The sequence below is a fragment of the Leptonotus elevatus genome, chromosome 1, assembly GCF_054856555.1.
Source record: "Leptonotus elevatus isolate MCC_2025b chromosome 1, RoL_Lele_1.0, whole genome shotgun sequence".
NCBI lineage: Eukaryota > Metazoa > Chordata > Actinopteri > Syngnathiformes > Syngnathidae > Leptonotus > Leptonotus elevatus.
The window spans coordinates 50,249,353-50,276,699 of NC_141239.1; the positions used below are offsets into that span (position 1 = coordinate 50,249,353).

Genomic DNA, 27,347 nt, shown 5'->3' on the forward strand with positions numbered 1-27,347 from the left:
CTGCTCTTTTTTTAAGCATGGAGAGTGTCGTCTGTTTTTTCACAACTACACATTTTCACAATTGCCATAATGGTTGGCCATATTTGAGAATTGTGCTCATGCATGAAAAAAATGGGCACGCCTTTGGTCAGATTTTGGGGTTGAGGGTTGGAAGTGAGGCTACATTCAAATCAATCGGCAAAATCTCAAACGTAATGATTCATTTTAAATGCAGACAAATACTTATTAGGTGGCGGAAAAACCAAAATAGTGACCAGACCAGAGCATCCTGGAGAATCAATCAATATTTATTAAATTAAAAGAGCACACAATTGCTACACACAAATTATATATATATATATATATATATATATATATATATATATGAATAAATATATAAAAAACACTGACAACAAAAGGTCCATGTGGAAAAAATGACTCAAAGCGAACAAGAAGTAACAAACTGACAGATACGAGTTGAACAAAGTACTAGCAACTAGCAAAGTAACAGTGGCAATTGTGATATGCAATGAAATCCTTTGGCATCTTCCTTCCGCTTCTACATACAATACTTGTTTTGACAACTTCTGTCATGTCATAAAGCACTCGTCAAATATGTGTCATCATTTTCCAAAAGGTGGGCATTCGTCCACGACGGAAGTGCTCACCTATACTGAGCCAGTAATTGCAATGGGGGCAATTCTAAGGTGCCCATGAAGGACAGCGGACCTTGAAACAGAGCACAAGTACCGGTAAGCACCTTTTCCATTGTACTAGTTCTACCCCAAAACAGCCTGGTTCTGTACTGCGTGGTCGTTTTACCATTACGTTAAATTGGAACTGTTTCTCAATTGTAAATATGGTTAAGTATTGTTGTAAAAAAAAAGAGGTGATATCTTACTGTATTTTTATGTCTTAGCGACTGGTTGGTTTATTCTTGCTGGCTGAAAACCCGGAAATACATTTTTTGTCTGTGTAAAAGCGTAAGAGTGTGTGTATGTGTAGGAGATCCTTTGTAATGTATTTATCACAGGTTACAGTGTCTTGGATTATTACCATCATTCCTTTGGCATGAAGTATAAGAGCCACGTTTAAGCACTCAGGGCTGTCCTACTAACACTCCTACTAGATTTTCTTGCAGCAGTGAGCAAAAGTTCTCCTTCACACAGTAAGGGCTATTTATGTGAGGAATACGTCATGTCAAGATGTTATTTTCTTTCAGAGCAACCTCGGTCATGGCAACTGTTGTTGTAAACGCTCACTTTCAAGTCTTTGCCATGTAACACCTGACAGTTAAAACGAGCAAGCAACTCAAGGTTGGTCTGGAATGCGACTCTCAAATCGCTAATAAATAACTGTAGTAGACACGATTACAATCATGTGGCACTGTTGGACCAAAAAGTATTACTAGTTGTAAATGTACCTTTCATTGACAGTGGCAATAACATTGATTTGGATTCTGAGCATATACAGTATACGGAAGCGTGGAATTGCCAATGTGGAGTACCAGTAAACAGTTTTGACAATAAATAAATACTCTATGGCTTCCCAAGGAGTCCTTGAGCAATTCAAAATAAAAACAAATACAGCAAATAAAAAAAACTATAGCGGTTTGTTCGTTTTTTACATTGTGACAGAAATTGTCCAAAATGATTCATATCTACATGCTGACAAGGCGTGGCAGATTTAGGACTCAGGCGCAGAGATAGGAGTTTGCCGCCAAGGCAGATATTTATTAAACATAAAACTCCTCGCTTAGAGGGAAAAACAAAGGCTATAAAATGTTAATAAAGGCGCTCCAAAAGGGAGGATGTCTAATCTACAAACAAAATCACTTCTAAACTAAAACTATATTATGGCTATACAAAGTTACAAACAAAAGTTCACACAGAAGACAGGACAACAAGGCTGAGGACTACGACTGTGACTGGCTAGAGTGACTCTGACGAAAACACTTTGGCACAAGTCCACAACAGGTGGACACAATCAGGAATCAGGTTTGACTCTGACACCACATGAGGAAAGGCAAGAGACCTGAAACGAAAGGAGAGTCAGAATTTTCAAGATAAAACAGGAAATGACAAGACAGTAAAAGCTCAACCTCACCGCGGTGTGACACATGCTAACTTTCTAAAAAAAAAAACAATTCTTGTAATACAGTAGACCAGGATTCTTAATTACTGTGTTCCAACTCCAAGAAAACAAACGTAAAAAATATGAAAATATTTTAGATACAGGTATTTTGTGTGCATGTGTGTTTTGTTTTTAATACAGTATTTGTTATTGTTACCGGGTACTTATTTTGAATTGCCCCGCATGCGGTAGACTGAAACATTAACAGGTTTTAATGTTACTTACCGGTACTTTATATACTACAAACTGATGGTATATGTACCAGTCTCACTTTCTAGGTAACAAGATGTGATGCCTACTTTAGCGTTGTAAATATTTACATTTATGTCAACATGATCACTTTTTGTGTTTTGAAAAAACAAACAGACAAAGAACATGAGAAAATGTGTCACAGGGTGAGAAAGGTTTTTAAATACTCTAGAAATGTTAAAATGAAGAAAATTAGTAATACAAGTAATATCTCTGACAATGTACACTTCCTGGCGGCATTTTCAGCCAGAGGATGCTCACTTTACAAACAAAAATACATTTAAAGACAAAATTCAGCCGGCGTAATCAGTTTTCCAGTTTTATCTTCTTTTATAATACCAAACATGTACCCGGCGCAAGCTCTTTGCTGACATTCCATGTATCTTTTTTCACAGCCGCCGATGATATGAGAATGATGTGATGAAACTGCCAAGTATTTTCATCATTTTCCTACAATAGACTGGCACAGATAAAGCAGTCAGTATTCCATCTAGTCAGTGCAATAATGATTGTGGGCATTTTGAAGATGTTGTCATAAATTATATAGTCGGTGGCAGACTTTTAATCATCTCAATGTTTGGCACATAGGCTTACCTCTTTCTTATTTTCACCTATGATTTTAAAAGCCATTTCACGATTTTGGTATTTTGGGAGGGGTGTCTATTTCACTATCAGTATCGAATCATACGTTGCGGACTATTCCTTTGCATATGTTCCTGTATATATTCTTATACAAACGAGAGATGCAAAGGCTGGAATGTCATGGAATTAGATCATTGTTCCCCTACTGTGGCCAAAAAGTTGAGTAATGACATGCTTACAAATGGTGACATAATCAATCTGCGATGACAAAGACAGAGGTCTTTGCAAAGAGGACTATGTCATCTTCTGAGACCACGATGGCAACAGAGAACATCTGCCGGACTGAGTCATAACCCGAGGAACAGACACTCTTTCAGCTGCACAAACAATGCATGTTGTTTTGTTCAGTGCATCTCATAATTTTTAGATAAGTGGTGCCTATGCCTTCGAAAGCGCCTCCCAGAGCCAGCCCGAAGAAGAAATCCACGTTAGAATGTCAGTATCTTTCACAGCTGTGCTTATTGAATTCAACTCGCATGCAACTTTTTCTGGGTTTCAACACAAACATTTTAACCTTTGCTTGGAATCTCTTTGGAGAAAGAACAGAAGGCGCTGAGTGGGCGAAATTTGGCTTCCACCAGGTCCCAGATTATGCAGGCCCCATCTGAGCTGGCAATAACTCACATCTTGTCAATGTCTTTCATCTTAATGCGGTTGGCACAGGCCTTATGCTTTCTTATGGATTCCTGGAGCTTGTGAGCACTGGGCAAGAGTGAAAAAACACCTGCACGGGCAAATGGCACAGTGGTACTTAGACTGTGAAGACCAAGCTAGACTCTGTTATTTCTCTTCTTGCCCTATTTCATCCCCAACCAGTCCTATAGCCACCGGATGTCAACTGTTATCAGTTATAGCAGGAAATTAGACTCCCATGCAGCCAAGCAACCAGCTGGCAAAGAAGAAGAAATGTGTTTTTATATTTTTGTCACGTGAAATTCCCTGATGAGTTTATCCCCCCCCCCCCCCAAACATTATTCACCATGTTAGTTGATGGAAACAGCTGTCAATCATAAATATACAGCATCTCCTGAATGAGAATGTACAGGCTGCTCCTATTTGTGCATTTAAATACATGGAAATATTCACTTCTAAATGACTGATGACTACAGTTGTTTACCTGGGCTATAAATAAAGAGGTAAGGAACGTCATATTTAGTCTCATTTGAAGTGCAAATTTCCTTTCAGTGATGCAGAAAGTGCTCGGAATAGCCTGGCAAGGACCAGCCATTGCCAGAATTGCACTCTTGACATTAAAATGTGCTTGTCTTTTTTTTTTTTTTTTAAATCAACACATAAGCTTGGTGAGAACATGCAAATTCCACGTGGGAGGGCCTGAACTGAGATTCAAACCCAGAACCTCTACTAAAGTTGCCCTTTTAAAATCAAAATCATGCTAATTAATTATTTTTTTTATTTTTTTAATGTTTTGTTGTATGCCCCCTTAGACCAAAGTCTTCATGGTGATCCTTAAATATAAAACCATCTCTTTACGTGCAGAAAAACAATGAGTCAGTAGCATGTCCTAAATTACATTATGGCTCCCTCCTCTGGTGAAATTTCATTTAACACTACCTATTTTGGAGGGAATAAACAGAAACAGAACATCAGAACAACAATTAAAGAAAGACGAGCATTTTCAGCTATTTATCACATTACAGTGTACTATTTATTATTCCTTAAGGGCCCTGCTGGATTTGTCCTGTATAAGCCAATAAGATACCAAAATAAAAGTGGTTGACTTTCTTAACGCTAACCAATGTAATGTAAAAGTCTGCCTCCAAGTGGACAATTTAAGGAGCCACTTCATCCAGACACCAGGTTACTTTATTTCATCATACAGTAAAGTGTACTGTCGTGGAAATGCCATGAGTCAAGCAAACGCTATCATATGTTTAAACCTTATTTACTGTATTTTGAATCTGCACCATTATTAAACATGATTTTAAGTTAACCACTTAATAAAATGTGCAGTTTGTTATGCCATGGCAGTTATGCCATGGCATAACCTCACACAACCATTTACCCCATGGTTAATTTTTTTTCCACCTAGAACTTTTTTTTTTTATTCAAGCAATTTCTTAGCACTGAAATGCAAAATCAGATTTTTTATTTTGATTAAATATTTATTTATTTTTGCTGTTTCATGTTTGTTTCTTATATTTGTGGAGCAATCCCAGCTGACTTTTGATGATAGGCATAGTACACCCTGAATAAAATAAAATGAAATAAAATAAATGCTAACAAAAGCTACCCAATATATCAATAGCGCAAAATGTAAGTTTCATTTGGGTTGCCAGAAGGAAATGTAACAATTTCTTCTTTAATAATTTTCTATGTTTTAGTTTACTTGAACACTTATCTTGGATCAAATGACTGCATTGGAATACTGATAATAGGTAAAGTTGTCATTGTTAGTATAAGATAGGGGTCACCAACCTTTTTGAAGCTTGGAGCTACTTGGGAAGGGCTACCAGCTTAATTCACATTTCTTTTCCTGTTCAAGTCATTTAACAATGTGGGCATAAACAAAAAGAAAAGGGGGCAAAAGTCAGCTTTGTCAAGTGTGTACAGACAGAGCTGAAGAGTATGCGGTAATGGGCCACTCAACCCTAACATCCGCCAGCTCACACGTCTTTGACCAATACACCTGGAACTGTTCCTCTTCTCCCTCTGCTGCACTGTGCGCCACTAACAATGTGCATTTATTGTGTTCACTGCTACTGGGTTAAATTGTGCAATGAATAGTTGTCTCAAAGTATTGTTTGAAATCGGGCATGATAATCGTTGTAAATGCAGACATTTTTGATAACTCTTGTATTAGATCTCTTGGCTGTAGGCTGTAAATGACACACACACCTTGGAGAAGAGAAAGTAATGCATAGCCTACTTTTTGGGGGGTCAAATCCTCCAACCAGGTTCAGGGACAATGGCCCCATCGAGTAAATGGCAGCCAGAGTGTTGTACCACGATCCTCCCACCAAACTGCAAGAAAGCACAATTTGATGACCAACATGTCCTTTCAAATTCTAAAGGTTACTGCCTCTTCTGTCTTCTGTCAACATTGCTAACGTTGTTTTCTTTGTCTCCAGCAGAGAGATGGAGGAATCTTGAGTGCCAGGTCCCATTGAGTCAGCTCTCAGACTCCTACAGCAGGCAAGGCCCAAAGATATTGAGGTTTGACTCAGCAGTTTATGATAGTGATTATAGCTTTATCTTAGCTTTGTCTTGATGAATATTGGAAAGGAAAAGGTGATGGCACAATGCGCGCACACACACACACATACACAAAAAAACAACAACCTACAAAAAAAAAAAACATTAGAAAAGTTGATGAATAATAACAACTCGAGAATGCAACTATTGAAATGTAGAACGTAAGGCTTACTGGAATAATTTGGCTTACTAGAGAAATTAAGAAGGAAGAGAGATAAATATGTAAAATCTCTCTTAAATTGGGAATTTTAATGTAGAAATGAAGGGAATTTTGGGAATGTGATAAATAATTCCCAATATGTCTTAAATTAGCTGAACAGTTTGAAGTTGCACTGGCGATTTTTTTTTTTGGGAGGGGGGGTTGGTGGGGTTGAATGTCTCATTTACTGGAATAGATGTTGAAATGTGTGGAAAATGTGCAATTGTGGGAATTGGAATTATTGGAATGCAGAAAATTGTTCCCTGAATGATTCTCTGATGTTTGGATGGTTGGAATCAGTTCTGAAATGCGAAAGCAGTAAAAATGTCAAAAATGTTGTTTGTTTTTTTCCAAGGGTGCAGAATGACTTGTAAAATAACTCCCCAAATTTTTTTTATACTGTATGTACATGTGGACAACAGTAAGTAAGTAAGTAAGTACATATGTATGGATATGTGGCACTTTTCACAGAGAAGAATACAGTTACACAAAGCAGAATCACATTTCGCACACAGTAGAAACATTAAAAAATACGTAACACAAATCACTTAATAAAAAATAATTAAAGAAATAACACAGAAATAGAAATAATGTAGTTTTACTGCCTAAACATGTTTTAAATACTTTTATGATACGATTGCAGTATTTCATTCATTTCCATTCATTTTACAATTTTAATTTGCATTGTATTATTTGGAGTACAGTATTTAGAATCTAAAACTAAAATGTAACCGGAGAAACATTTAATTTGACATGGTAAAAGTCTTGCTGTGCTTTTAAAAAGAAAGCAGACCATCTGCTTGTTTCTTTGTGCTGTACATAATGTGTCGTGAATCAGTGGGCCCTGTCACAACAACAAAAGTGGGGTTCATGTTGGAGCAGAGGCGCTCTGCACAAAGGTCTTCACTCGGGGTCACTTTGGGATCAGAAGACCACCCAGTTGGGTGGCTCAAGACACAGTCAGGACTATGCACCCTCAACTTTGCAGCGACGATAAATGACAATGCCAGGGCAATAATTCTGTCTAGGACACAAATGGCTCTGTCGATGAAAGGGCCTTCACATTCGCTTTGCAGCTAACATCTGTGCTAGCATCTTTGAGAAATGAATTATGCAAAACTTAAAAGGCACTAAACGGTAATTAATAATGCCTTTCAGCCCATATATGTGACATGGATCTTTATATGCATTTTAACAAGAGCCGAGCTGTATAACATTTGTCCTGCAGGGGGCAGTATTTATTAGAAAATGTGCCGCTTTTGGGAGCTCAATCTAACGTCCCTGAGTGAAAGCCTTGAAATGCTTCCAGCGCTGTGGTTTGTCATGCATTGCGAGATATTTTGTTGACCGCCGACTTTTATCTGTCATACATCATTAAGTTGACCTGCAAAAGTGGCAACCACATTGCAAAAACCCTGCCAGATGGTCAGCCCAACATTTTTCAAATTTAGGGTGAAGTCAAGTTTTATTGACTGCTGGCAGAGAAATACACATAACTGGTTCAAATAATTACATTTAAGATCCTTTTCACTTTCATCCTTATTTTCAGTGTGCATGGCTACTTATTTATTATTATTGATGAATTCTGAGCAATAACCCTTGATAATCAGAGATGATTAAAACCAAACTTTTTTCAGACAAGAATCACTGAATTCTTAACTTGTTTTTCATATTAATTGAATAGCTTATGAAAAAAAAAGAGTGAGGTTGTTTTCTGGAATAGACAAACGTTTGCACAGTCACAGTCAACGGTTACATTTTGATGTGCCAAAAGAGAATTTGTATTTGTAGATACCATCAACTCTCATCTGAACACAGGTAGATATGTAAAACGCATACAATTATAAATCTTCTAAAATATACTGTATACTAGTACGGTTTGTCAGAAACTCCAGCCATGCATACAGTTAGATTTCACTTGACACTTGAAAATAGGTACAGGATATCCTTATGTGGCATTTGTGAGAAGGAAGGGTTGAGACTCCCAACACTTGATCCATGTTCCATGTCACCCATGTGGAGCTGTGCATTCCACACGCAAGAGTGGATGTCACCAAGTCTGAAGGTGCTTCAAAACTGATAGCCACATACAGACATGTGCTGCCAAAAGCAATAAGATGAAGTAACTCTGATGACAGTTGCTTTATCCTCCCTATGTGCACCTCTACTAGGTAATGTGTTAAACAGCAGGTCAGGCGGTCAAGCGTGCCAAATTTGAAGTCTCAAGGGATTTCCGGGGGGGAAATGGAGAGGTGGATCATTTCATCTTTTTGTCTGTGTTACAATGAGCGTGGTATTGTTAGATGGGACAAGGTGCACTGTAAAAACAGTTGGGTCAAAAATAATCCAACTATGGGTCAAAAATGGACCGATCCTCTACTTGGGTCGATTTGACCCAACTTTGAGCCAAGAAATGGGTCTTTCAGCGTAAAACAACTCATAAATATTGGTCAGATCCTTTACTTGGGCCAAAAAATTGGTTCATTTTGTATAAAATACCTCAGAAAGTTGGGTCCAATTGACCCATAAAGGGGATCGTTCCATTTTTGATCCATAATTGGGTTATTTTTGACCCAACTGTTTTTAGGGTGTGTGTATACAAATATTTGTCTTTACATGTGATGTGATATTTTGTAGAAAAAGTACAACACCAACTTTTGCGTATTTGTTTATTAACACTTTTTCCAGCTGCTATTTTATGAAAAGACGGATTTATTAATATTATTATTTTTTAGCTTAAACTGTGAATGGTTTCACTGATAGCATAGTGTCACAAACTGTAAAAAATAGATAACGGAATATGCACCTGCATAGTCAAACTGAACAGAGTCAGTGCACTGTGTGCTTGAAGATGGAGGAAGTACAGGAGCAGTTTTAGATACAAGGAGACGTTTCACAGTTTTCCACAGTCTTATTTTAAAGAAGTCGATATCCCAAAAGTCTGCGTGTGACTGACACAAACCAGTCAAATGATGCGGTGTCAAATCTGAACTGACATTCTTTCTTTTCTTCTGTTTTCCAATTCCAGTAACCCCTTGAACTGAACCCTTTCTTGCTTTATCGCAAAATAGCAGAGCGATCCAGTCAGACAGTGCAAAAGGGACCAAGTCTGAATTAATCAGATCCTCCATTTCACTGGCCAGCCCCACCACGGTGAGGACAGTATAATTGCAAGCTGCTATCTCGCTAAATAGCGCTGCCTGCTTCTATACGGAACAGCGATGACATGATTAGTGTTTTCCTGCCGCGTAGTTTCTGTGAATAGGGATGGTGACAGCAGGCTAGGGAAACAGCTCAAGGATGTTGTTCTGTGCCTGTAAACAGCGCACGACCTACCACTGTGAGTGCCTGATCAGTGATTGCTCAACACAACAGCATACTCCCGTTTAGCTAAATTTGCAGCCGTCTGCTTCAAAGGGTATGTGATTGCAGAATCTAATGAAGACAAATTCTCTTGTGCTGCTGAGTGATGAGGTGTGTGAGTGTATCATCAGGTACTCCCACACACTCATCACTCCCATACTACTGTTTTTACCTTCACGTGTCATATGCTTATGTGCAACTTCTTCTATGTAGAGGTTTTTTTTTTTGTGATCAACCAATCAGAGGACCAAATTTTTTTTATTGTCATTGAGAGAGCCAACACTCCCCGTGAGGACAAATTTCAATGACTACAGAAATAGTCCCATCACCAATATAATTTAGGTTACATTGGTCAGCACTTCGAATTCTGAAGGCCTACTTTGGCAGATTACATTGACATGGCAACACATTTAATTGGATGAAATTCCTCATACATTAACATACAAACGAGCTAGTCATTGATTTTAGCGGTATTAAGAGGCTTTAACTATTAATGGCAATAAGGTTGAGATGACGAGTTTAAGTTTTTAGATGTTCATATAACAGAATGTTCATATAACAGCAGTGATATGCGGTCAGAAAAGGCAAGGCTGAAATGAAAGTTGAAACAATTTTTCTTTTTCTTTTTATTGTAATTATTTCTTTCATTTCAGAAAGCCTACACTACTTATAGGTTTAAAAGTGACTCATTACTAGGTCTGGCCTGCAGGCAGAAATGCTGCAAAAATTATCCTCCTGAAGGCACACCGCTACTGTGCTTTTCCCAGCCCTGTCTGCGTAGCGATGTTGATTCGCGCATACGTAGTCAGTTTCCCAGTAGACAATTCCTTTACGCAAATAGGCAGATCGTTACGCAGCCTTTTTACGTTGCGGATCTTCAGCAAAGTAAGGGACAAAGAATTACTCGTACTTTTCACAAAGAATGGTGAAAAAGGAAAGATTGGCTTTGTGGATGTGCTTCGATAAACTGTCTGTTTCACTTTACATGGTGTTTGGCATCGCTATTGCTATTGCTATTGCTATTGCTAGCTTGATTTTGTGAGGAATTAATCTGTTTTACAGGGAGATATTCACTTTATTACATTCTTTCAATTGTCTGTTTTTCGTTGTGCGGCAAATGGGAGGCAGTACACTGCAACGTTTATCGTGGCTGGCAGACCGCGCTCTGGCTGTGACCAGAACTTGCTGAGTGGCAAGTGTTGAGCTGCCGCACCAGATGCGATCGGCACGAACCCCGCTCGAAGTAAAAGGGGGAAAAAAAAGAAAAAAAATTGCGGAGCAAAAAATGTAAGACTTCAAAAGAGAATAATGTTTTTTGTTGTTGTTCTTTTTTCTACCCATACAGAGGAGGCATATGTTAAAATAGTTTGAATGTATGGCATCTTGTATCTAAATATCAAGGATCTTGAGGTTGGGCTGAGCGTCCTCTTTTTTTGGAAATGAAAATATGGTCACCCTAGGATACGTTGTATATTCGCCTGCCGACACACAAATGAGTAATTGGTGTGTGCGTCTCAATTTGCGACTGCCTGCCTACCCAAACCGAGAGCTCACTGCACGTCACTGTATAACAGACACATTTAGCTGATACTTAAACCATCATTGTTCTTTTTTGGGCTCTATACGGAGTACTTTTTCTTTTTTACTAGCACTCTCTTTGCTCCCACAGCCTGCAGGAGGTTCTCGTGAGAGGGACAGAGTTGTTTGATCCATAGCTAGCAAAGGCCTGCTCAACATCAAAAAGTCCATTTCAATAGTAATATAATCAAATACAAGCCTTTATACCACACGTCTACAATTCTTTCTATCATATTCAATTGATGATAGTAAACAAAATATTTAAAGTGGTTTTACAGTGAGTGCAGGGTTGAGGTATTCCATGTTATTTTGAAGTCTAGAGGTTACATCCATTCATAAATCACCAGGCCCGCAATGTCTGCGCGTTCCAGCTCAGCCCGCCTGCGTCCCATGCTGGATTTATGCTCCCAGGGTAGAGTAGCGAGCGCAAGCGTTGTCTCCTCCAGGCTGACTGGCGCTTTCCTGTGTGCGCTTGAGCGCGGGGTGACTCGGACCACCTTAGCAGCATGTTGTGATACTGCTCTTCGGGTCTCTTACCGGAATCCCTGAAAAAAAAATGGGAGGCTCAAAATAAAGTGAAGAAACCATAGATTGTGGGGTCTTTTTCCATTTTTACATTCATCTTGTGAAACTATGTGCTTTCGACAAAGCTTGGAAAAGAAATAAAGAGCAATAAAAGGGGATTGGAGTGTGTTCGGGAAAAAAGAGCATCTGGCACGAGATACCACGGTGGTGATGTCATCTTCAGGTTCACACTTTTGTTTGTTTCGCCTCCATTATATGTGGACGTTCAACACATCTGAATTTCTTATGGCGACAACCCAGACACTGATTTTCCCTCCTTTGGGTATCCAGAAAAAGCCTTACAAGGCTTTTACAGTTTTTCTCGATAGTTGTACACACGTTTTCTGAAAGCATGGTCCATATTCTCAAAACTCTACACACAAATCCAGAAAACACGCACGCGATAAGCAAAACCCTTCATTTGTCTTGCAAACACCCCCCCCCCCCCCCCACACACACACACACGCACACATATATATATATAGCAGCAGAAGCTCTGATTGCTAATTGTAAAACTGTGTTACAGGTGTCAAAGCATGTGATGACTCAATGAGTATAGCAAGGCAAGTAAATTCGGAATTTTGACCTGCAGTGTGTTCTTTGTGAAAACAAGTGTTTTTCTTCATGAAAAGTTATGGTTAACGCAGAGAATTGTGTGTAGTGTTTTGAAAAAGGTGTGTTTTAGAACGTCGAAATGAGTCTAAAGCAGGAATTGCCTTTATTGTTTAGTGGAACTGCTTAAGGGATTTGGTACATGAGTTACATGTGGTAACTTTGTCTCAGGTACCAGAAATTGTGTGTTAACATTTAAGAAAAACTGTAAGCAAAAGTATGCATACACAAACATCATTCTACCCTGGCTGAAATATATGTCTGTAATTTAATTATCAGTAATTCGATTCATGTCAAATGGAGTTTTAAATTGTTTGAAAGAAAGTATCTCAAAAGTAAAACAGGAAATGAGGATATTTTTTTTTCCAGGGGATGAACAACAGTACTGCACTATTTTTAAGCAGTTTGCTTTATTATCATCAATATCTACCTTACCAACCTATCAGTGAAGCATGGTGGTGGTCGTACCATGGTATGGGCATGTATGGCTGCCAATGGAACTGGTTCTCTTATATTTATTGATGTGAATGCTGACAAGCAGGTGAGTTGGGACTATTCTCTGCTGTGTGAGATAATTATTGAACTACCAAAGTGTATAGTATTTGGGCCATGAAATTTGACAAAAGCAAAACTTCCAAGCCTATGATACAGTATGTGCTAATGCAATCAGATGATTGCAGTTAAAAATGAGCCCAACATCTAATTTGACCACTGGCGTGCACAGGTAGACCCCTAGTGATACTCACACCCTTGCCCCTCAGAGTCAAAGCCAGAGAAAATCATGTTAACTAGAGTTTAGCACCTTTTAAAGATCCCATTTTAATATTGATTTTCTCCTTAAGGGTAATTGTATTGAAACATTTTTTTTTTAAAGTAGTTTGTACTAAATCAGCAGTCATGAAGTTATTATTAGCTAAATGATTAGCTATTATTTAGTACAAACCATAACTGTCTATGCTACAAGTCAACAAACAAAACAAACAAACAAAGATTGTAATGCTTTTTCCTGTGACTATCATACAAACGACATCTCATCACATTTTGAAATCAAAATAATCCTCACAAATCAAATTACAACAATCCAAAATCCAACGCTTTTCAACGAGCAGATAGATTTCGTTCACCAAATTGACGGCCATCTTGACTTGTGATTGTGATGTCATCTCGGAATTGTCAGTAAGGTATATTCCTTGTGCACAAAAGTGCAGAGCACTTGCCCCCCAAAATGTCTGTGCACGCCACTGAATTTGACCACTGACATTTTACTCACAGCGCATTTACACAGTCCTGCCCATGATGTCAGGATGAATTTGTCTTATACTGTGTCTGGGTAATGTGTGTACATGTCTCCTGTCAATAAAGTGCAGTCTACCTATTTCCCGTGTGGAATTTTGAAACTTTTCTACACAAACATTTTTATTGGCTCCAGATCTGATTTTTTATTTTTTTTGGAGAGGGGGGGGGGGGGGGGCTACAAAATGCTTGGCCTAATCATTTGCCATGTTTCCTCAGCTGGTATATAATAACCTCAAATCCGCACACATCTCTTACTTTGCCATCCATTTCCTCCACTCTGCCTCCTCCCGGTCCATCTTTCATTGCTTTAAATTCCCAATCAATAGAATTGACTATGAGCTTAAGTCAAAGTCAGTTAAATACGATAGACAGGAAGAGAAGAGAAGAGAGGAGAAATGAGAAAAACAAAAATAATCTCTGCCTAAAAATCACAGCTGTAATAAAGTTTAATTTCTCCAAAACCAGAGAGACTTTTTTAGATTAAAAAAAAAAACCATGTACAAAGCTACAACAGTCTTTGTACTCCTTTCTACACGTGTACAATGCAATAATTATCCTAAATTAATTAAGTGACAGTGTGTAAAAGTTCACAACTAAATGTCGCTAAATCATAGAATGCAGCCAAAGTGCATGCGTTTCGAAACACGCACACTACGGTGGCTCAGAGAGACCACACTTTGTAAGCCTAACCACCAATTCTTATTTTGCGTGAGTGAATGAGCATCTTGGCAAGCGACAGCGACTTGACAGCTGGTGTGATGCCCGGCAACAATGCCGAAAGTTTGCGAACAAGGAAGTCCCGCGACTTGAGTTGCTCGACAACAAGTCGAGGTGACAGTGGACAAGATAGTCGTCCATTGCTGGAGTTCTCCAATGCAAGCCGGCGAGACTTTCTTGTTCACCGAGCCGCTCACTCGACCAATGAAAGGCAGTTTGCAACGGCAGAGTCTAACCCAAGACACGCTTAGAAACTCCCCCTCATTTGAATAACATTCCGACTTGGCAGTATGGACCAAAACTAGTACTAAACTAGCAGTAACTGCCAAAACTAAAAAATAAATAAATTACTAAATAAATAAATAAATTACTAAAAGTGAAAATAAAAATAAATATAAAAAATATAAATCAAAAATTCAACACAACTGTATTTATTTATTTATATATATACATTTTGCTGTTTTTATTTCCATTTATATACATTTTTTAATGTAATTTTTGAATCATTTTTTTTTAATATCCATTTTTATTTTCACTTTTAGTCGTTTATTTATTTAGTCATTTATTTATTTTGAAATTTGGCAGTTACTGCAGACTCCAGCTGTGGAAGCTAAGCGGCGGCCGACCCAGTGTTACAAGCACCACCAGTACTTACTACGTTCGCAAATTTGTCGTTCCGGTATCCATAGCAGGAAGATGGTGGCGAAACATGTCGGCCTCCTGTAAGGACCGCCACCACCTATGTAATATAACTAGTGTTACTAGACCTACGAATATATATATATATATATATATATATATATATATATATATATATATATATATATATATATATATATATATATATATATATATATATATATATATATATATATATATAATAAAAGTACATTGATGTGATAGAACATATATCTTTGCATATTATTGAAATTAATAGTGGGTTTTTAAATTGAATGAATTATTAATTTACCACTAGATGGTGCTAAGTATTAGACAATGCCCCTTTAAGTATAATAATTGTGAGTACACAGTTCTAATCAAACATACTGTATCTTCATGCAAGTCAATAATGTGTCCAAACCTTTAACTTAATTCTTACAAATTTAAAACAGTTCATCATCACAGGTAGTCTCACAAGGTGTTGTGGGGTTGTGTTGCCTTTAATTGTTATTATTATTATTGTTATTATTATTGTTATTATTATTATTTATTTTTAAAATGTTATTTATAATTTGATTTATTTATTTATTGTAGCTCAGTTCTACACCTTGAACTTCAGTGCTGGGACTCAAAGCAGGATGAATAATCGTGAATTATTTCCTTCCTCTGATTTTATGGAGCACATTTTGACAACTTAAATCTGCTTCAAAGCACACCTCGACACGCACATCAGTGAAACGCTTTATGCATCACTTGGACGACGTGGCAGGTTAGAAATGAGGAAGCCAACGGTGAGATCAATTGTCCGAGTGTAATACTTTGAAGTTGTGGAAGGACAAGGAATCACCCACCATAAAGACGTATGTGTAAGCGCGAAGCTATTTGCTCTGGTGCCTGGGTGGTTATGGCTCCCTGGGGAGAGCTGGCTTGGGCCCCAGTGAGATCACACCAGTATGGATGAGGCGGGAGACCACTCGGAGGCGGAACTAATGGGCCCATGTGTTCACATGCGCTTCTGAGTGCCAGATGCGAGAAAAGAGAGTGTCCGGTGAGTTTTTCACCACACCTCTCCCACAGAGACAAGAGAGGGGAATGCAGTCGGACTTCACGTGCATATTAGACATATTAGTGTTCATATAGTAGTGTATGCACACAGTCTGACTTGGTTTTCAACTGGCAGGAATGCTGTAATTTCCAACGTACGCGCACACACATGCTCGGCACATCCTACTAGCCTCATGGGGTCCTGTGATTGGCAGGCTTTCTCTTGCTCAGCATTGAACAGACGCGCATAACAACGGTATCTGTCTTTTCCATATGTTCTCTTCTTGCTCCACCGGTAAAAATCATGAACAGATTATGGTGCCTGTGATTTACTGTCTTATTGATGCAGTCTTGACCTCAGCAATCTCACGTCTTATTCAAAGTGATTGATAGTTGATTGATTGGTAGCTTTCAATGTGTCTCACATGTTAATCCCACACAGTAAATTTGACTCTATTTAGAGTGGGACCAAATAGACTCAGTTTTAGAGGAATATTTACACTTGGAAGAGAGTAAAATGAAGAATTGAAAGTCACTCAAGGGTTGAGGAACAAACTCACAACCTTCAGCTTGGTAGACAGTCGATCTACTCCCTGAGCCACGCAGCTCCCAATGTGTGTTAGTGTATCGCTCGTGTCAGCTGGAATCTTCGTAAATCCAAGACCAAAAGCAATACTTGTGTCCAAATTCACAAGGCTGGGTTCTTCGAAGGCTGAATTTGTCGGCTGCATGACGTCACTCCCAGCTCAACTCGACAGCACGCACGGACTTGCATTCTGTCACATTTGGGTCCTGTTTTTTGGTCCCTAAAAGGAAAGGGCAGACCCAGCCAGGGCGAAAGTCACTCAGTTTAATGAAATAACAAAAAGTGTTCAACAAGTGGACAAGGCGTTGTTTTAACAGAAGGCCACGACGACAAAAAGGTGTACGTCGTGGGCATAAACAGAAAAACACAAAATCACGCCGTAGGGCGGATAAAACAGAGGAGTGTAGTAGACCAAAACGACTATTACTACAACAACGCTACTAGTCTAATTGCTAGTGGTGTCCACAACACCGGGAAGGATTGCTACAAGGAAGGCAGGAGTATCAAAAAACGTCAGGTACGGCGAGTAGCGTCGCGAAGCAATAACCCGACACTCCTCTATGTTGCTGCCAGGCTTTTATTTTGGCCTGATGACAAAATGGGCAGCAGGCGTGTGGACAGGATCCGCCCTCCAGCTGTTTCCCCAGCAACTGCAAGGGGGAAATCGGAAACACGAAACGGCAGAGAACCAAAACATAACACATATGAATGGATTGTCAATGCTGCTTGTTGGTAGCGCATTGACCGACGCTCCATTCATGTGACAGTCTGCGCGTGTTGTCGAGTCGAGCCGAGAGTGACGTCATGCAGCCGACAAATTCGGCCTTCAAAGGACCCAGCCTTGTGAATTTGGACACAGGCAATGTTTAGTCTCCTCATGGATAGAAGCAGTAGGAGTGTGGCAGTCTCCCAAGCTGACGGTTGTGAGTTCGTTCCTCAAACCTTGAGTGACTTTTTTTTCTTCAATTCTTTATTTTACTCTCTTCCATATGACGGTGTATTAGGGCCACGAATAAATATATATATATTTATTTAAAGGCATGAAGTGTCAAATTTGCAAGTTTATAAAGTGGCAAATGCACGAAAGAAAAGGTCCGGGATACAAATACCCTCCAAACAGGACTTTCATTCTAAAATGAACACAAATACGTGAGGATTTGGGTTTTCATAAGAGATGCTGTGCAGTAGCACAGCACATGGCGTGAATGACAGTTTGCAACGATAGCCCAACATAAATACAAAGATTCACCGATCAGAACAAAATATGCGTCACCGCTATAATGGCATTTGGTGAAAAGGTTTTTGTGTAATTTTGCCAACCAACTAACAAATCACAGAACATCTTGATTGAAATAAATCCATTCTGCAGTCCTTTGCATCTGCCATCAAGCAGAATGGACATTCGGGTTTACCTAAGGATTAGAAGTGCTGCCTACATCTGACAGTCTTCCTCTCGAGATTATAATATACTTATTATGACTGGCTGGAAGAAGAGACAAATTGCACACATCCTCTGTGAAGCCCAGAGAGTGGTTGACTAATAGCCACTGTGAAGTGATTTCCCTCCACCTAAAACAAATGTTGGCCTTGGCGGGCCCCTACGAAAGCAAACGCAATCAAGCAATGAAGATATAGTGTCAGCAAAATGTATGTCAGGACTACTTAGTTGAAATGTATTCTGGGTTCATGAGTCAAAGGATTACAAAAATATTAGGAAATAATATCATGTTTCCCGGTTGCCGATACCAATCATACAGTATAATTTCAACGGCAAAAGGCAATAGTTCACATTTGCTTACTGCGGTTAAGTATAAGGTGGCAAATAGACCAAAAATACCATTCAGGTTAGACATATCATCTCATTGATTAGCATGAACATGTTTGATTGGCCGTATCTTATTGCATGGCCGAGCCAATCAGCAGTTTTGACCTTCCTCCTCATTATTAAGGTGAGTGGATTTTTTTTTTTTTTTTTTTTTTTTTTTGGTTTAGATGAGAGTTATTTATGGCACAAATAAGAAGTTTTATTTTTTATTTTTTATTTTTTTTAGTAAATGTGAAATGTTTTTGGTTAGTGAGAGGTTTTTTTTGGAGGAGTGTATGTATGGTAGATAGATTGGTTCATAGATTAATAGATTGGTTCACTGTGATACTTACACACACTAATAGAATATACAGTGCAAATTAGTTAAAAATAATCTGTTTCTTTTTGGAACTAAAAGAGAAAAAGTACCTTTGCAGTAAGCTCTTTTGTGCATGCACCCCAAGCCAGTGTAATAAGCGTTGTTTTATTTAAAACAACAGCAATCAATCAAACAATCAAAATAAAAAAAAACATTATATAGCCAGCGGAGGCATCAAGTAAGCATGATTAAATGCATAATTAAAACTAGCATAGCATTTTATAAAGAGATTATTTAACCATTTTATTACAGGAGAGAGAGAGAGAGAGAGAGGGAGAGAGAGAGAGAGAGAGAGAGAGAGAGAGAGAGAGAGAGAGAGAGAGAGAGAGAGAGAGAGAGAGAGAGAGAGAGAGAGAGAGAGAGAGAGAGAGAGAGAGAGAATAATCATCTTAGTTGTTTTCCATATTTTTCATGCAGGTCAGGCCACATCCGCCAGTCTTTTATCACGGAAAATACGTTGTTCTCCAAATGGAAGAAGACAGCACACATTGCTGAGGAATCTCAAACATGACTGGATGAGCAGAGAGTTTGGCCGGAGTTATCTTTTCCTGGATGCAAAGGGCGAATGAAATGCCAACGACTGGATGCTCCTGTCCTGCTCAGTTACTCACAACAGTGACAACACTGACTTCATGAAGGTTTGAGGGGAAAAGATGAAAAAATCTGAATGTGAGAAGAGGGAAAAAAACATAAAAAAATACATTTTGAATTGATAAGTTATGGAAACAAATTACCACTTCATATATTATATGCACTCTAAGTCAATAGGGAGAAACACATTTCATATATGTGAATGTATACTATCTAAGCAAAGGAGTAAAAACAACATGACAGTCGGTCGATCTATATTATAAATCAGCATTTGTCAAACTTTGGAAGAAGCGAAATCGATAAAAATTGATGGCTTTAGGCTACCTCACTGTCACATTTTGAGAAACACTAAAGTATATACCATTTAGAATTTAAGGTGATGATGTATTTGTGATTGCGGCACTTAAATTATGTTTTACTTCTGTGCTAGAGACCTGAGAGAAATGCAAGGTAGATGGCAATATTCTGCACTATAGTCAATGGATGGATAGAAATATATTGCAGGTCTCTAAAGAGACAGCAGCTACTGTGAGGGATTACTACATTTTTGTGCTCCTAATATTATGGGATTATTTTTACTGTAGTATATTTTTTCTTTAAAAATACAGTCTGCAACATTTTTTGTGTTCTTTTTCCCTTCGGTGTAGCAATAATGCTATATATTTGTGGCAATTTGAAATGTTCATTATTGACTAAGGCAAAACTGAAAAAAAAATTGGTATAAAATTGAGTGACAATGAAAACTGAATAGGATTAAATCCCCAGCCAGGTCTACCAACCAAGCCATGCAGTGACCCCTTCTGAATCATAACCAGTCAGGGTTTCAAAGGAGGGTTTGGCTTCTTTGCATGATCACAATATTTTTACAGTTATCACAAAATTCATCCGTCATAATCTGTGACTCGAGAGTCACGATTTTTAACCGATGTTACTAAAATGAAATGAAAAATTCAGCTGTCAGAATGTGTGACCTTGGATTTCAAAGGACTCAGGGTTTCAAGGGTTTCCGTGCAACGCTACAAGTTTCTAATAGTAGTTACTAAAGTGAGTTAGAAACTTCCTGGAACAGGATTTGATCCCCAGCCTCCCATTTCCCAAATCAGGAGTTCTACCGGCTGAGCCAATCAGACACTTCTGAGACCTAACCAGTCAGGATTTCAAAGGAGGTTTCCAAATATGGTCAGTTTCCATGGTAATGACATTCCTCCTTATGAGTAAGCTAGACTAAGCAAATGTTTTTTGTTTCCAGAATAGTGAAGTAACTAATAGGATTTGTTTATACCAGTATTTGTGCGAGTCCAAGAAGGTGATGTGATGTTCATCCAGGCACCTGCGTGTGTTTGTGAGATCTCTCAGGTAATCTTTACATCGATTTGTTTGTGGCAGACAGGCCGACTTAAATCCTCCTCCTGTGAAGATTACTCTGACGAGACTTTCGATCCTAACGTCGATGGGAAGCCTTTGATGGCCTTTGCGCTTTGATGCCTGCTAGGATGAATTGTAAGCACCTTTGTGAGACGCACACATTGACCCAATAGCATCATCACCCACTGGGACTTGATATTTTGCTGACATTCTGCTGTCCCTTCATCTCAACCTTACATACCTGAAGAATGTTGTTGTTGTTTTTTTAACCATAGTGGCCATCCCTCTTGGCGCATCATCCACTTCTAGTCAGGAAACATGAATGGATTGTCAATCTATTCCTTTAGTTTGCAGATGCTGTTGCTCACACATTTACTGTCAACTCAATTTAAACAAAAACAACAGATCACTCTGTATTTTCTGTGTTTTTTGGGCAATTCTAAGAACCCAAAATGCGCTGTAAACTTTTGAATGTGCATGCCCAAAGTTAGATCCATTGACAAGAAAGGCCTCACAATGATGATGTACTGGTGATCAACCTTTAGGTGTCTTCTTGGTCTCATGACATCAAAATATGAACAGCATGATGAAGAGGACTGTTTGAATACCAATTCTAAGTAAAACAGCAAATGTTGTGCTTGTAATTTCATGCAGGTTTAGTTGTGTTTCTGACCATTCGATTCTGTCAGGGATGCAGGTAAATTGGTGTGTGTGAGGCAAGACAGTTGACAGTTGAGGCAAATAATGGCGGACCCAAATGCAAGGAAGCTGAGAGGTAAGACACGATGACTCTCCGACCCCAAAAAGAATCATTTTCAAAAAACTAAAAGCTCACCAATATATACACTCTAAAAAAAGAATTGTTGAACCAATTTAAGACTACAAATTGTTGACCATTTAAAAATAAAATCACTTCAATTGGTAACACACGATTGAATTAAAATAATCCAAAGTAAATAGATTAAGTTTAATTAATTGAGTTAAATGAATCCAAAATTAATCCAAAGCAAATATATGAATTTTAATGAACTCATAATTAAATGAATCCAAAATTGATCAAAAATGTAATGAACAATTAAATGTAATCTATTCACTTTGGATTAATTTAATTCAATTGTGTTACCAATTGAAGCTATTTTTTTTTTAAAGTTGGTCAACAATTCAATTTGTAATCTTAAATTAATTCAACAATTCTCTTTTTAGAGTGTACTTCATTAAAAAAAAAAAAAAATCCCCAAATAATCAAGATTCAAAGTAAAAAAGAAAAAAAATCACCAAGACAAGAACCATGATAAACAACAACTATGAACAGAAGCAGACGAGACGAGACAACGAGGTACACCTGGACAAGCTGATTGGTAGACACAAGGAACAGGGCTGACAATTACAGGTGCTAGCAAAAAACGAGTAGACATGACGTGAAAATAGCAAGACAGGGAAAACATGACACAAAACGAAGACTAAACAAAGTGAACAAAAACGTGTGATTCATGCCAGATTCATTCCTTGATTCATTTCAGAAAGCATGACTTTTGATTGAATACTTTTTAGTCAGACATTGCAACCTTCCATCCATCCATTATCTGAACCGCTTATCCTCTGTAAAATAAATTCCTGATTTCAATGAATTTAGTGCAATGTCATATAGGCCGATATTTACATTGAATGTGACTCATTATAATAAGTGATCCAATGAATTGGTAATGTAAATTTTAGGATGCCTTGAAAAGTCATACACAAGACATCTCATTGTTTTTAAACAGGTTTAAAATTTGCCAACGTTCTGAGAGTTATAGACGTACTGACAGCGGCGTGAATGGTTTTTCGAACACTAAATCTCAACATAGGTCAGCGCTTTGTTTTCCCACAACTTCTGTCTCACACTCGACCCAGAACTGTCTGCGAGCTTCTCAGAGCTCCATGGACGAGCAAGAGCAAAGAGTGGGGGGAAAAATGGCAATAGAAAAAGTGATTGTGAAATGTGGGAGTGAGAAGTGTTTGGCAGCGGTCTTCTTGTTTGCTCAGTAAACTCCAAAGCCTGTGTGTGTGTGTTTTTTCTGCCGAGGGAAATGCCCACATTGTTGGGCCCGGAGACCGTGGTTACAGGCCGGCCTCGGACCCGGCCAGCCACGTTGCGACAAACAACAAGATGAAGGTCAGCTAATATAGCAGTTAATTCCACTTCCTGGTCCCCATGACACCCGGGCCGGCTTTATTTGAAGATCCCAGACCCTGAAGTCACTCTGGAGTTTGTTTTTGTCCCTGAGCATTTCAGATATGAATGTAACCCAATGAGGAGTGGGTGGAAGAAGGTGGGAGGAGAGCCAAGCATTTAGGAGGAAAATTCCACATGGCCTTTTTTTTTCTTTCCTTTTTCCATCTTTTGTCACTGATTTAGCATGAAAAACGTACTCACACGCACTTTCCAATATGGAATAATGTTCCTTTAAACTTTGAGATCAAGCCATAATCGTGCGACAGTGGTAGTGGAGTAACAAAGTACTTACGGCAGAATGTTCACATATCTGAGTATTTATTTTTCTGATGACTTTTCTTTTGACCATCCATACTTTCTAGGCTTGCTATTTTTTCTACCTCCACGGACATCAATATTATGTAAAAAATGTTTAACGAGAGAAAAGTAATGTCAACTGTGGGTGATTCTTGATTAATTAAGATGTCATATGACTTATAAGGCACAATGTCGACCTAATTGTTTGATGTTGTTGTTCCACTAATGATTTGAGGCAAATGTGTTGTGTCTTGTGGCATTCAGGAAATAGTTGCCTAATCTGTAAAACACATACGGGTCAAATGTTTGTTTTTTTCCACCAGTTGTTCTAATTAGCAGGTTCACAACATTACCAAAGCAAAGCGGACAAGTCTTTTTGATGGTTTAAAAGCCAACGCTAGCTAGCTTTTGTTTCTTTTCTTTTCAGTGCAATGAAAGTTAATACTTTTTTTTCATTGTACCATGTTAGCAAAATGTGTATTATATAATTGACAGAATTTTTTTTTGAATTTTTACTTACTTTGTTCTTAAGTACAGTTTTACAGCATTTAAAGTATTACTTAAAACACCCGTGTTTGGTTTCTTCTCTGTGTTTTTCTGTGGGCAACGGTGAAAAAGTATCCATAGCACCAGTAATGGCATCAGAAAGGGTCTGGATGTTCAGTGCATTATAAACAATACTATGAATATGATATGGTTGACTTGACAAATGTGTTTAACAAAGCAGCATTGCTTGCATTATCTCCGTTATGATTCTGCCGGGGTGTCTTTAAACGAGTAGCTTTCATTTATTTTAGTTGTATTTTACAATCTGTTTATACTGAATGACAGTTTGAGAATGTTACAATGTTACCTCAAATATCATCAGTAGAGTTTTTATGACGAGCTTGGAACAAACAAATCTGCTATAAATGGCTTCCAATGGGAATAATTATAAACCAGCCTCGCACAATAGATTTGGATTTTGCGGTTTCGCTATCACTAGCAGTATTTATATTAAAGATTGGTTAAAATCAATAAAAATAATAATAGGCATCTTCATAAAAACAACCCAGACATTAAGGAATGTTTACAAAAAAAACGTCAAATCGCATTTAATGTTCTATTGTGCATGACGGAATGAGACAGGGCTTCTCCGGGAGATAAATGACTTATTGTTGAATGAAATCCATTCATGCTGCTCTTAATGTGATTGTGTGCGAGGAAAGACATGAAAAAGAACGATTTTATGAGCTTATTGTCTCACTGCACATTTAACTGAGAGCCAGAGAATGCACATGGGAGTCGGGGAGGGTTAAAATATACTACACAAGATCCAAAAGCCAAGTGGCTTAATCCTGTATGGAAATGGTAATGAGAAGAAAGCTCTCTGTCTGTGTGCACTCTCCTATCCAAGATGGGATGGAGGCCTCTCTAGTGGGGTTCCTCCAGGATGCATAAGAAGAGCTTTTGTGCCCCAATGTAGTAAGCCAGAAATACAGCTTTTGAACCATGTGCATTGAAAGAGAGAAATGGAGAGGTTTGGAGGGAATGAATTGGTGAGGGAAAGAAGAGTCGGGGGTTGGGAGGACTCGCAAGGTGTTAGTGTCAAATGCAGAGGGTGTCATGCATTTGGCGAGTGTATGTGTGTGTGTGTGTCCTGGATTGCGCCTATACGTATCCGTGCACGTCCTGTATCAAGTGCCTCTTTAAGCTCTCCTTACATCCCCAAAGATGCTTCACTCTTCAGTTCCCACTACCCTTCTTCACGTCACATGACTGCGAATGAGAGCTTGGGAAAAAACAGCCATCACAGGACAGATGTCGGTGAAAATGTATACTTTCGGATGGCATAAAAATGTTGATGGTCAAGGTATGATGGTAAGAGGCTTGGGTACACCCTAAATGGAACTGGACTGGACTGAACTGGTCACTAAAACAAACATTCATACTAACATTCACACCAATGGAAAATTTGGAACCTTCAATTAATCTACCATAGATATTTTCGAAAACTATGGTGAGAACATGCAAACTCCACATAGAAAGGCAAGCACCTGGATTTGAACCCACAACCCCTTCCTCTACTTAGTATACTAATGTTCATTTTTTATTTCTAATAATTATTTAGCATGTTCTTTATAGTGGTTTGCAGGGTGTTGTACTGTGTTGTTTTATATTGACAGTGGTGTCTATTTTTATTTTTTTACCCTTTAGTATCACTAACTGGAGTAACCAAAATATTACAGGGGTTCTCAACTTTTTTTCAGTGACGTAACCCCTGTGAAAAAAGAATTTCAGCCAAGAACCCCCTAACCAGCGCAAAGCATTTCTGCAATAATAATAATAATAATAATAATAATAATAATAATAATAATAATAATAATAATAATAATAAAAATACTTAAAACCTAGTTTCTCTATTTGTATTTATGTGGTCTCTTGAACTATTTGGAAATAAAAATATTATAAGTATAAATATAAATAAGAAAATAAATGAATAAATAATTAATTTAAATATAAATAAAGATTTGTGCAGATACAATTTTTATTTATTTATTTATCTATTTATTTGTATCAGGGCCAGTACATATTAAGTCATTCACTGCCATTGACGGCTATAGACGTCAAAAATGTATTTGAACTATTTCTATTAGTTTCAAAATTTTTCCACTTTTGTTAACAAGAGCATGAAAACCCAGAAAAAAAACTGTATTGTACATTTAGAACATATATAAAATTTGTGATTAATCGTGAGTTAACTAACGAAGTCATGTGATTAATTACAATTAAAAAATGTAATCGCCTGATGCCCCGAATTAAAAATAAAATAAAAGATTATTAAAAATTAGGGGCGTCAGACAATTAAAAATTTTAATTGTACTTAATCGCATGACTTCAATAGTTAACTCACGATTAATCATAAATTTTATATCTGTTCTAAATGTACAATAAAAAAAATTCTAGGTTTTCATACTCTTCTTAACAAAAGTGGGAAAAATGTGAAACTAATAGAAATAGTTCAAATGAAATTTTGATGTTTATACCCGTCAATGGCAGTGAATGAGTTAAAAAAAAAAAAATTCAGTAAATATGCCAGAATTAGCCAAAAGACTACTTTTCATCTGCAATCCAGAGATAGATCGTAACATAAAGTTAAAGTCTTTTGGGATCTTAGTAAAGCTCTGTTCTCAAAAAGAAATAATTACAGGTAACTGAATTTTAAATAAAGTTTTCAAGTGATTGACAGGTGTTTCTATGTGGCATACGACAAATTGGGTCGAACCATTCTGGTCTGGGGGAGATGCTAGGTTTTTAGGACACTGAAAATGAATAGCCTGCTGAATATGAAATTCATTTTTTGAACTTATATTACTCTGAACTATTTACAATAATATATTTTAAAATCTCACGTACCCTCTGGAGTGCCATCACGTACCCCCAGGGGTACTCGTACTCCCATTTGAGAAAGGGCGGCGTGCCTCAGTGGATTAGTGGTCGTCTCCCATCTGTAAGGTTGTGGGTTCGATCCTCACCCCCGATGACCATGTCGAAGTGTCCTTGAGCAAGACACTGAACCCCGATTTGCTCCCAGTGGACCTGGCAGCGCATTGCATGGCAGCAGTCGACCACCGGTGTGTATGTATGAATGGGTGAATGTGAGGCTTAATTGTAAAGAGCTTTGGGCACCATACGGTGTAGTTAAAGCGCTATATAAATGCAGTCCATTTACCATTTATCAACCACTGTACTAATTGTACACTGGCGTGTACCAATACCATTACCAGGCCTTAGTTCAAGGTATCGATACTCACGACGTCGGCCGATCCTGCCCTCTTGTGGCCGTTTTACAATCAGGAACTTGAAATTAGGAATAAAAAG

The 27,347-nt window shown here is 38.1% G+C and overlaps 1 long non-coding RNA gene across 1 annotated transcript; it reads left to right on the top strand.

Moving 5' to 3' along the window:
* Window positions 1-20,835: 20,835 nt before the first annotated feature.
* Window positions 20,836-21,910, top strand: LOC147184281 (uncharacterized). The gene is made up of 3 exons (XR_015090539.1): window positions 20,836-20,915; window positions 20,996-21,109; window positions 21,664-21,910. It is a non-coding gene; the product is annotated as an uncharacterized LOC147184281 (long non-coding RNA).
* The last annotated feature ends 5,437 nt before the right edge of the window (window positions 21,911-27,347 follow it).